At 40.8% G+C, this 13,212-nt stretch overlaps 1 long non-coding RNA gene across 2 annotated transcripts in view; it reads right to left on the bottom strand.

Moving 5' to 3' along the window:
* LOC106586329 (uncharacterized) overlaps positions 1-13,212 on the bottom strand; it is a 72,399-nt gene that overhangs the window by 44,392 nt on the left and 14,795 nt on the right. For both annotated transcript variants that reach the window (XR_006761948.1, XR_001324171.2), the window contains 2 exons: positions 4,412-4,474; positions 4,083-4,262 (listed from right to left, as the gene is read on the bottom strand). This is a non-coding gene — a long non-coding RNA (uncharacterized lncRNA). The remainder of the gene's footprint in view (positions 1-4,082; positions 4,263-4,411; positions 4,475-13,212) is intronic.

The following is a 13,212-nucleotide window of genomic DNA, read 5'->3' as shown; positions in this document are numbered from 1 at the left end:
TTGCGCAAAGTGTAATTGTACGAAGGAATGTATGACCAACTGCCATCCACAAAGGCCCTCTCTTTGGGAGATGTCATATTTTTAGAACACAGTCCGTCTGTACATGGAGATGGCTTCCATTTGTGTGTTTCCAAGGAGCAAGGTAGTCTGGTATGTGGTCCTCTGCCCAAATGACTTGAAATCAAAGATGTTCAAATAGTGGCCGAATTAAATAACTAGGTTCACATAACCATGCAATAAACCACGAGGGAGGTGGGGTGATGCGGTTCCAAGGTACAGTCAAGAAGCCATTAGCCATCCTTCAAGGAATAGTTTGCCCTGATATCTAACTTTGAGTCATACAGCAAAAGAGATCTGAAGTTAAACTGGCACCATACTCTATATCGTCTTCTGTGTATATGCCACTATATGCAATGGGGGAGATTCTGGGAAATCTGCATGCCTCAACGCAAACAACAAAGCATAGATTTTTTCAATGTGATATGCATAAGTCACATGTAGACACAGAAAGAGGAAAACAACATTGGCTGTATTTCACCCCAGAGTGCCTGACTGGCTGCTCCGGTACCAGGCGGGAATCAGGCAGCTCAAAGGACCCGACAGACGACATGTCCGTTAAGTGACACAGCGCTCCCCCTCTCGCTCCCTCCATGTTGCCGCCAGTCCAGACCCAGCCTCGTGGCCCTGTGGCTGTGAATGCCCTCTCTCAGGGGATTGGTTAATGATTCGCCTTATCTGTGGCCAGCAAAGGACCCTCAGGCATATCATTGGACAGACAGAGAGACAGAGAGAGAGGGGGACAGAGAAAGAGAATGGCCAGGATGCCGTTGAGGGGTGGGGGTGGGGTGGGCAGCATAGGGGGGAGCTAAATGGCACAGAATTCCACCCCGAGCCTTGGACGATATGAAGTGCAACATTGTGCTTTTGCCACAATGGCCATACTGTCGACACGATCCCGTCTAATTGAATTAGCCTGGGAGATGGTGCATAAATTCCCCAAGAATTCTTCTGTTGCACAGGGGTTGCCCCCTAAGTTGAGGGCCAATGTGAGTGTGTCTGTGTTGGGAGGTTGCAGACTAACCTGCCCCTGGTACAATGGCGTGCCTATGAGAAGAATGAGGCTTTTACTTCAGGTCAGACCTGAACTTAAATGTGAGGGCCAAGGTCAGGAGTTACCCCGGATACGGTGAAGTGCTGGTTTGACTGACCACTTCCCTTCAGTCAATGAGCTGGATGGATGACACGCTATGCTGCTTCCGTGACTCTTGGAGAAGAAGCGTGACACTTTGACGGAGCAAATATGGAAAAATGTTGTGAAAAACTAAAAACTAAAAATCCCTTTTGAATACTCGGCACGTGATTTGAAACAAGGATGGAATACTACAGATCACTTTTTCGTTGTGTTCATTGCATGCATTGCATAGTACACATTGTTTATTTAATACCACATAAATATTAGCCATGTTCTCATTGATGATGCAATAAATTGTGGTTTTGAATTAAATGCCACTACAAATATTTTTTGTAATACGATCATTTCATTGCAGGGGCTGAATTACTCTAATGTAACCACATTATTAGTATTCAAATGTGATTCTGTACAGACTCAGAGTGGTGTCATTACTGCATTTAAAAAATCTCCCAGAAGCAACAAATCTACTGTTTCTAGCCAGTTGGACCTACTTTTTCTGGCTTACCCCTCTCCAAGAATACTACAACAGGGAGTAGGAGGGATTTCACTCATTATTTGGAAAAGTACTGTTTATTTTTTCCAGTGAAATCCCTTTCTAGAATGATTCACGCCGGTTGGCATCCAGTTTGCCAAATAGTGACACCATCTCTCAGCCTCTGCATTGACGTAAAGGGTGTTTTTCCTGGACTCTGAAATAGGTGTGCACTGGATAGTTGGCAGCAGTTTAGAGGGGCCCCTTGGTATCTCACAACTTGCAACTCACATGGGATGTCTGGTCAGAACCCAACAACCACAATGGGTGAGAGAGTGATTTTTCCTTTCTTACAGTACATGGAAGTAACTAATATCATGTAGACTCATGAGCTATATGTATTGTTAATTTTCTGACTATTGAGGTCATTTTTAGACATTTGTCAAATGAGGTTTGTGGTGAGAGTGAGAGATGCTTTTCAAGTCTTCACAAATGATCATGGAAAGCAATATATTTTAGAGACACACTTACAACCTCAGAATCATTATTTAGAGACCTACCAGTATTTTCCTTCATTTTGAATAAACTGTGATAATAACTGTATTTGGGATTTTTCTTTCATGCTCTCTCACAGTCACTAGCTGGACAGATTCCTCTCGAAAGGGGAGCCCTGTAGATGAACTGCCTGCCGTGTCTTTGGCTGTATAGGCGACCATACAGTGACTCAAGAGAAGAATGAATTACACGTGTGAAACCATGAGTCTTTATACATTCAAAGTGGAATATAATGAGATGTTTCTCCCAATCTAATGATATTAAAATCCAATAAAAGGCCCTCGTAAAAAAAATCCAGAGAGGTCAACTCATTCGGTTTGCTGTCATTTCTTGCTGGTGGGGCTCGGGTGTTTGGAGTCAAAATATCCCCTGAGATCAGACATACATAGCTGAGGTTTCCGTTAGCTAAAGCAATGACCACGCTCCATGCTGTGGCATTTACAGTTGTGTCACCAAGCCCAGACAAAGATGATCATGACGTAATACTGAAAGGGTGTGGCTGTGTGGCAGCGCTTAGTGTTGCCAAAGACTCAATATGGTTAAAGGGCAGAGAGCTGTGAACTTAGTCCACAATGTATCATTCTATCATAACTATCACTAACAGCGAGTTGTCATGTTTAGAAGGCATCATAAAATCTGTTAAATGAGTGGTTATAATGACGTTCAAGTAACATACCCCCTATTAAAAACAGACAAACAAACAAATGAACAAAGAACAAAACTAGCATTACCACTGAAGCATAACTACACATCCTGAAGTTTGCAAATATTTTATAAATTGTATAATATGAAGCTCCCATAATTGCGGCCCTAACTGACCACATAGTCAATGTGGAGATTTTTGACAAAACACTGTATTCTTTGTTTGTGGATTTGACACAATTGCCAATCATCTAAATCAGTCAAGATTACATCAGATCAAAATAATGACAATCCATAGATGGCCTCCAGCAGGCTTTAAGAGGTCCATCAGTTGAACTTTACCTCAATTGGCAAGTGTTTGGGTTCTTAGAATTCCAAAACCTTCATCTCATTCACAGCAAAGTGTCACATTGCTTCAGACATCATTCCCTCCTGAATTGGGACACGCACACACATACAGTAGACAAATACAGACACTGAATCCCCCCACACATACACACACACACACAGTGAAATTGCTACGCAGTGGTCTCCTCTGACAGGCTGTAGGTGCACTTGTTAGGTGCCAGATTGTTACTGTTAACACGGGCACTGACCATGATGTTTCACCTGCGCGTGTCTGGGAAACATGCCAGCTCTCTTCACTTTTCCCCTCATGCTCCAAGGCCCACAGTCCATAAAGCTGTCAACATGCATGTAGGCTAAATCACCTTTGCCACGATCTAACTCAACAAATGTCCTTTTCCCTCCGGTATGGATACTCGCACGCACACGCACACATGTACGTATGCACAAACAGGCAGGCAGGCGCACACGCACGCACACACACACACACACACACACACACACACACACACACACACACACACACACACACACACACACACACACACACACACACACACACACACACAAAAGCTTTACTTATTGGGCCTTTGAAAGTTAACGCATTGAAGTCAAGTGATACATGGTAATTCAATATAGATTATGTTGTTATAACTAATTGTAATAATATCTTCATAACAAAGCAAATTTGAGCGTAATGTCCATTCATTCCAGTCACAGTTTTATCACATTACTTGAATAGTTTACCTTATAGGTATGAATCCATTTGGGTTGGGTGTCTTAATAAAATGTAATCCTGCTTCTCACTGCTGATATAACTTCTCATCATACACTCCCAGCATCTATTCCCAATTTGCACAGTTTGATTTAAGTTACCTTGTGAATCCCTTCCCGTAGAGAGGTGGTTCAATTCATGAGTGACATCAGTGCAACGGGATCTGGCCCTGCGGTGCGGCCATGGAAACCTGAGAGGAATATATCAAGGCCTCAGACATTTCTCTGGGAGGTGGAGACGCCAGGGGACAGCCCAAAACCAAATGAATTGCTCAACGAAATCTGTTATTAAAAGAGAGGGAGCGGGAGAAAGAGAGAAAGGGAAAGAGAGGGATAGTTATTAAATGGACTGCTCTTTGACTAAGGTTCTGAGGAACATAGTTTGGCAGAACAACAGGCTATTATAGTACTTATAAGGGAAATTGACAAACCTGCCATACAGTAACAGTAAGTTGAGAACGTGATGAGGACACCAGCACCCAGCGCTCTTCCTCCTGTTAGAGATGCAGAAGTTGCAATCGTTGACTATGGTTAAGGTTTACTTTCTACGTTGTACTTCCTACAGATACTGTATAATGCTGTAATATTAGTTTAACTCCCAGTAATTATCATTTGAGTTTAAAAAATGTAAGCCTCTGTTTGAATTAGTATACCCTTTATAGATAAGTTAAACTGTTGGCAGGCACAGAAGCATAAATTATAGTTTGGCTTTTGTAATGACAACTCATCAGAGAGCTTGGTGATGGGTATAAAATTCCCAAATTCAGCACTGCCATTTCACCACAGAATAGCAAATCAATTAAGGAGGTTTAATATGCTAAAGATGAATCACTAATTAGGGATAATATGAAAACCATGCACGAGTTCCTCTCACTTGACCGTTGTCTTCTCTTTCTCTCTCCATAGAAGTGTTTGACACAGTCCCTACATATTTGGCTCTTAATGCATACAACGACCGTGTTTGTCAGTAAACATGTTGTGTGGACCAGATCCACTATCACAGGGCAGGGTGGGTTGGTTGGACTGGCACTAATACCCTTAGCAAAGCTATCAGCTGAGTAATTTGGGTAATTGCTACCATCGGAAACTGTTTATTTCATTTGCATCCTGTATACTCCAGAGCCCTCTATAACAAAAGAAAACGCCTCATCCTTTTTCCTCAACAATTAGGGTTTCTTCTTCTTGTGCCAGCATCAGCAAATAAAACTTGTTTGCATCAGCAAGTAAAGAGGTTTGTGGTATTTTATAACTATTGTTATTCACAGGCAGCGTTTTGGACCCAATAATGGGGTTTTGTTTTTAAGAAATATATTACTTTTCATATCTCTGAAATTCTGTGGGATGGAAAGTGCAAAATTGTCTTGATTCAATGGTGAATAATGGCACTGTTTAGCCATCCCCAGGGTTTAAATAAGTCATGAACATCTCCTAACGGTCAGGATTCTCTTCACATACCATTTTTTTTACTGCAGCACTCTATGAGCAGATCAAAAGGGAGATGAATATATTCCAGAACTATCAAGTACAATGAAATTTCAATGTGTTCATAAAAATAGAATGGTAAATCTATCAGCAATTCAAACTCACAGTTGATAGCAGGGCAACGATCACTAAGTTGCCCCTACTCAGGAACACTAAGGTTACACAAAATAGTTCCGTAAGAACCTCCTGACATTGTACTTGCTTGGGGTATGTCTCATCACAAAAACAGTGACAAAAATGACTTGTCAAAGTTCCAGATTGTGATAAGACACAAGGCCTTCCATTCACACTGTGACTCAGTGAGATCATCTGTTTGGTAGTAAGCTGAGCTGCCATTTTGTGTATAAGGGAAAAATAGCAATTTTGTCATGATCCACGTTGTTATGAACTCCCAAAGAACATCCATCATACAGAGTGTGTAGGTCATTTGACACGGCCTAAGGGAGAATGGCAAGGCAAGAAATAAGTTGCTCATACTACAAAAGACACATTTACCTCCTTGGATATGGGAAATATGCATAAATTATGCAAAATGTCACAATAAAAAAACAGACTATTTTATTTGAGCAACATTTTTATTTCACATTTGTATATGGCACATTACTGAGACCTTTCCATTTACACAAATACATTGTTACATTAGCGTGCCTAGAATCGCTTTGAGAATTCATCACTAACACAATTTAGCTTAACTTTGTATTTGACATTAGTATAAACGTTTTAAGAAACCGCAGGCAACAAATCAAATTGTCCAATTAAGACGAGAAGCTGATGATTTTAATTTGTGGAACAAAAAACAATATTGGCACCACAACCCAAGGACGGCACCAGTGTCTCTAATCAAATCAAAATCAAATCAAATTTTATTTGTCACATGCGCCGAATACAACAGGTGTAGACCTTACTGTGAAATGCTTACTTACAAGCCCTTAACCAACAATGCAGTTCAAAAAATAGAGTTAAGAAAATATTTACTAAATAAACTAATGTAAAAAAGAAAACAAAAAGTAAGATAATAAAATAACAAGGGGTACCGGTAGTGAGTCAATGTGCAGGGGTACAGGTTAGTCGAGGTAATTTGTACATGTTGGTAGGGGTAAAGTGACTATGCACAGATAATAAACAGTGAGTAGCAGAAGTGTAAAAACAATGACCATTTTTTGGTCCTTCCTCTGACACCACCAAGTATATAGGTCCTGGATGGCAGGAAGCTTGGCCCGAATGATGTACTGGGCTGTACACACAACCCTCTGTAGCGCCTTATGGTCAGATGCCGAGCAGTTGCCATGCCAGGCGGTTATGCAACCCTTCAGGATGCTCTCGATGGTGCAGCTGTGGAACTTTTTGAGGATCTGGGGACCCATGACAAATCTTTTCAGTCTCCTCAGGGGGAAAAGGTTTTGTTTTGCCCTCTTCATGACTTTCTTGGTGTGTTTGGTATCCCCACTAATGGTACCTAGTACTCATGATCTTTATTGTTCAACTATACTGTAGGTTAACACCAAGGGGAAATTACCTATAATGAGGAAGTGGATAACACCCACAACAGACTGCTGTATTCAATGATACTTGATTGTATGTGCTGTATGTACTGGCACCAGTGAAGAAATTAAAGCAAATTTGATTGCAGGACTTGTGGTAATTCTGGCTCGCCTTTTTGAAGCACCCTTTAAATCTATTTTTGGAACCATATAATTCAGTGACAACTACTGCTATGTTCTTCCCTTAAAATGAGCCCTTCTTGCAAAAACCCTACATATATCAGTGTGTCTTTATAGAGGTTTGTGTAAACAGAATGTTTGTACCGTCTTATAATCTCTTATTAGGCTGGCGAAACTTGTCTCATAAATAATGAATGCCCACAGGCTATCAACCTAATGCAAAATGTTAAAGCACAAAACTGTAAGACTTTGGACACCTTGTGGCATTTGAAATGGGGCAAAACCCAACCTAGTAGGTTTCTCATGTGGCAAACCTCACCTGAGAAAGCTTAAATTGCTATCAAGTGGTAGGTTTGTGTAAGAGGTCTTCAACAACATCCTGTCATGGCAACTTCCACAAGCCAGACGGCATATTATCATGAATCGACCATGCAATACTATTACAATGTTTTGATTCATTACATTATTGATTATTGGATAACTTCTCAGAAGAGTTCTAGTTAGAAAATAATACAACCATCCCCATTCAGTCAAACAAAAGCAACTATCCTCTTTCCACTGCTGGATGGTGAACTGTTTGACAGATGATTCAGCCAAACTTCTAACTGCAAGTGTCTTCAAAGGATCTGTGCTCTGGCTCCCAAAACGAAGCATCAGAGACTACAGAGCCACTGGATTTTGGAGCTGGGCAAGAGGGTCACTGTAACTTCTCTGATGATGATGCATTTAAAAAGGCTCACAGGAACCCAATATCTCCGGCTTCATTTCTGGTGTGTGTTTGTTCACCTATGCATTTGTTTGGCCCACCTGCTTCATGTGGCATTTCAGAGAGCAGTCAGCAAGCAGGCCTCCATTCACTCTGTGTTTCAAAAATTTGCCTTGGAAGGCCATGAAAGAGAACCTCTGAACTCCTGTGGCCGGTACATTGTTCAGAGCTGCACAGTGACAATCGGTGGCTGACTGTATGTCTGTATTTTTGGCAGGACCTTAGATGCCTTCACAACGTTAATTAAAATACAATTGAATCTCATCAGAATATCAGATAACTGATCACTTATTTTACACAATGCCGCCTGAACGTCTGTGTCCTGAAACGTTTTTGGAATTTACAGTGATATTAACCTTGTGGTTTCTAAAATAGCTTTTTTAATAACCTTTTACTGCAGTGGGCTAAAACAGAGTCACACAGAGTGTTTCTTGGTAGTCTTAAGCAAATCTACTTTGAAACAAAAGTATATACAGTTGAAGTAGGAAGTTTACATATACTTAGGTTGGAGTCATTAAAACTTGTTTTTAAACCACTCCACAAATGTCTTGATAACAAACTATAGTTTTGGCAAGTCGGTTAGGACATCTACTTTGTGCATGACTGTCACGCTTGTCGTCGGTTAAAGAGGACCAAAACGCAGCAGGTATGTGAATGCTCATCTCAACGTTTTAATAAGTACCAAATGAACATCAAAATAACAAACTGGAATACGATCGACAAAAACAGTCCGGCAAAGCATAAGGCTAAACGCAGAACAATCACCCACACCTGACAAACACAAACACACCTTAATATATGGGACTCTCAATCAAAGGCAAATAGACAACACCTGCCTTCAACTGAGAGTCCCAACCCCAATTAAACAAACATAGAAACAGACATACTAGACTAAACATAGAATACATGAAAACCAAACAGTGCCCAAAAACCCCGGAATACTTAAATCAAATACCCCTTCAACAAACACACCACCCCGAACCACATAAAACGAATACCCTCTGCCACGTCCTGACCAAACTACAATACCAATTAACCTTATACTGGCCAGGACGTGACAATGACACAAGTCATTTTTACAACAATTGTTTACAGACAGATTATTTCCCTTATAATTCACTGTATCACAATTCCAGGGGGTCAGAAGTTTACATACACTAAGTTGACTGTGCCTTTAAACAGCTTGGAAAATTCCAGAAAATGATGTCATGGCTTTAGAAGCTTCTGGTAGGCTAATTGACATCATTTGAGTCAATTGGAGGTGTACCTGTGGATGTGTTTCAAGGCCTACCTTCAAACTCAGTGCCTCTTTGCTTGACATCATGGGAAAATCAAAAGAAATCAGCCAAGACCTCAGAAAAAAATTGTAGACCTCCACAAGTCTGGTTCATCCTTGGGAGCAATTTCCAAACGCCTGAAGGTACCACATTCATCTGTACAAACAATAGTACGCAAGTATAAACACCATGGGACCACACAGCCGTCATACCGCTCAGGAAGGAGACGCATTCTGTCTCCTAGAGATGAACGTACTTTGGTGCAAAAAGTGCAAATCAATCCCAGAACAACAGCAAAGGACCTTGTGAAGATGCTGGAGGAAACGGGTAAAAAAGTATCTATATCCACAGTAAAACGAGTCCTATATCGACATAACCTAAAAGGCCGCTCAGCAAGGAAGAAGCCACTGCTCCAAAACCGCCATAAAAAAAATCAAGACTACGGTTTGCAACTACACATGGAGACAAAGATCGTACTTTTTGGAGAAATGTCCTCTGGTCTGATGAAACAAAAATTGTTTTGCCATAATGACCATCGTTATGTTTGGAGGAAAAAGGGGGAGGCTTGCAAGCCAAAGAACACCATTCCAACCGTGAAGTACAGGGGTGGCAGCATCATGTTGTGGGGGTGCTTTACTGCAGGAGGGACTGGTGCACTTCACAAAATTAGATGGCATCATGAGGTAGGAAAATTATGAGGATATATTGAAGCAACATCTCAAGACATCAGTCAGGAAGTTAAAGCTTAGTCGCAAATGGGTTTTCCAAATGGACAAAGACCTCAAGCATACTCCCAAAGTTGTGTCAAAATGGCTTAAGGACAACAAAGTCAAGGTATTGGAATGGCCATCACAAAGCCCTGACCTCAATCCCATTGAAAATTTGTGGGCAGAACTGAAAAAGTGTGCGCGGACAAGGAAGCCTACAAACCTGACTCAGTTACACCAGCCCTGTCAGGAGGAATGGGCCAAAATTCACCCAACTTATTGTGGGAAGCTTGTGGAAGGCTACTTGAAACGTTTGACCCAAGGCAATGCTTCCAAATACTAATTGAGTGTATGTAAACTTCTGACCCACTGGGAATGTGATGAAAGAAATAAAAGCAGAAATAAATCATTCTCTCTACTATTATTCTGACATTTCACATTCTTAAAATAAAGTGGTGATCCTAACAGACCAAATTCACAGAATTTTTACTTCAGGAATTGTGAAAAACTGAGTTTAAATGTATTTGGCTAAGCTGTATGTAAACTTCTGACTTCAACTGTACCTCACAGACATGGTTATGGGCTTAAAAAAAGAAGACACCTGTACCATGTCAGATATAGAGTTGAAATGTATTCACTCTTGAATTTGCATCCCAATATTTCACATTCTACACAACTCAGAACACTGAAATATAACAAAACTCTTTGACGTAGAAACACCAGATTTTCATATATATATATATATATATATATATATATATTTGTATTAGTTATGAAATTATGAAAGATATTAGTAACATTCCACCTATGAGGCCACTAGGTAATTTGACTGCAGGAAAGGCCCATAGCAGCAAAAGTGCTGTGTTAGAGACTGATGGGATGGAGTCATCATTTTCTGCCATAACTTTTCTTTCTAGCTCTGGGACTGAGATTTTTTTTTTACCATAACAAATGACATGATGTTTTATGAGCGGTGCTTGAACACCTTCTACTTTTGGGACTTATAGGACTTTCCAAGATATAGAAATAACTATACATAAATTGTAAATATACAGGGTTGTCCCATGTTGGGTTGAAAAACAATACCTGGAAGCTAAATGTTTTGTCACCACCAGGGGACTTGCATAATATGGTTGATTTATCCCCAACACATACAGTAACAATTACCTTTCATCTATAGAATGGTATGTCTATTTAATTATGGACTCTTGGCAAAGTTCTCAGAATTTCCCTCTTAAGTAGATATGGCATAAAGAGGGCTTTGAGGGTACAGCATGGTGGCATAAACAACTGACTGTTGGTTTGTTTATTCTGTCTGTTCAGTAATTTATCATTCCAGTTGACAAGATAGTTTAGAGATTGCTTGGAAATCTAAGAAGTCCAGCTTGAAAAAAATACACATGTGTATTTCTCAATGAAAATGACAAGCAAATTCCTCTGGGGTTATACTGAAGATAGATTAGTCCCAGTCATGTCTGAAGGAGGATTATTATTACTCTTATTACTCTTATTACTCAGTGCTATAGGGTGTGTAATATAACTCTTGACTGAAGAAAACAAGTGTTATAGATGATATTTCACTGATAGTACACTTTGACAGTGCTAAGATGTTTAGAAATATCTTGATTCTGCCAATAACCGTTTACATTTTTGTTCCAGTATGAGTTATACTGGACATACCGAAACCTTTAGTAGTGCGCTTGATATATTCTCTGTGTTTTGATTACAACACTTTCCCCTGGGTTTTGTGTTAGTTTTAAGGTTCTTTGTGTGCTTTCACCCACACACTGCCTACTGTAGGCCTCAAGCTGGGAGGAGTGTCCTACCAAATACTTTTCTCCTGTTTGAAGATTAAAGGCACAGCCTGAGATGAAGTTCAATACAAACACCTATGAAGCGAAGAATTTATGATGACTTGGTCCTTGTAGCAGCTTTAATCTTTCAGAAGAAAACACACTAATAGTTTCCTTTTCCGACCACTCGGTCGGTGACTACGTACCCTGGCTCTTAGACTGATGTGGACTTTCCAGACACAAAGAGGACTTGGCACTTTGTCAGCTCGCCTCCCTCCATGTCAAGTTTTCACATCCATAATTGTTACTTTAAATATGCCCTCCGTGAGTGAAGGAAAATCACTATGCTATTATTGTCCTGGTTGGCTCCTGGTTAGGGCCTTTGATTTAGTGTAAGTGTGTTTCCACTTTTAATTCTCAAAACAAAAGTATCTTTCCCCAACTGAAAATATTATCATGATTCTGCCTAATCATCTTATTTGGTCAGTGACAATTGTCTCCACTAGTTTATACTCTTCTTACCAGACACATTGCATCACAGCAGTAACACAATAGTTGGACTATAAGGTCTCCCCTTCCCTCTGGCTTCTGTGATCTACTATGTTTGCCAGTTTACTGAAGTGTGTTTCACTGTTGCCTGTTACAAGATTAAATGTTTTGAATAAGCCTTCCTCCTCAGGATTTCCTCCACAGCAATGGTTTCTCTAATGTGTATTAGTCATAAACAGTGGCTGGCACCAGATACAGACAGAGTCTCTGCCCACGCATACGATAGCACAGAAGACATCTCATATCACTGCCGCCTGCCCCGGCCCAGCCTGACTGGTGCCTTTTACAAATCAAACAACCTATTCTATGACTGCACTTGCTGTGCATGACTTCATTAGTAACTCCAAGGCTTTGGGTGATGGTGTCTCCCGTGAAGAAGATCAAAAAAAATATCAGTGGAACCTTTGCTGGTTTGCTCAAATCCACATTCTAACATAAAATCCAGCATAACACAGCACTGTCCAATCATAACACATTTGGTCATAGCTGAAGGACGTTACCTTGCAGACGTATTGTGTACCGTTGCAGTCGGAGCAGTGGGGGGATGAGTCAACATTAACTGCTATAGTTAAGAGGAAGGGTGGGAGGTAAAGCTTTGTAGCACAGTGTATCAGAGGTGCTGGGGCAATTTTCCACACAGAGATGTTTATCAAGCAAGAAATATAAAGCGAGAAGTCTAAGTCCCTTCGGTTTTGATTTGTCGTGTCAGTGACCTAGCACCCCGCTACCCCCTTCCAACTCTGTCTGCATTCTTTGTCTGCGGCTGCCAACGCAAACCTAAATCTCTCCCCCTGACACACTACCTACGTCTCCCTCTGTTTTCATGCCTTCTGTCTGCCTGCAAGATCCAAACTCGTCTCGTTCTTTTCACTTCATCTCCCTTTTTTTAAAAGACACCGGGAATAATGCCTCCACAGAAATCTGAAGAAACAAAAACACATGAGCGGCAACAGGACGACTGCGAGTCACTCCCACACATGGCTTTAAAAAGGCCCAT

Source organism: Salmo salar, chromosome ssa25 (assembly GCF_905237065.1).
Source record: "Salmo salar chromosome ssa25, Ssal_v3.1, whole genome shotgun sequence".
Classification (NCBI taxonomy): domain Eukaryota; kingdom Metazoa; phylum Chordata; class Actinopteri; order Salmoniformes; family Salmonidae; genus Salmo; species Salmo salar.
Note: the sequence above shows the minus strand (reverse complement) of the source record. Positions and strands in the feature narration are given on the sequence as shown.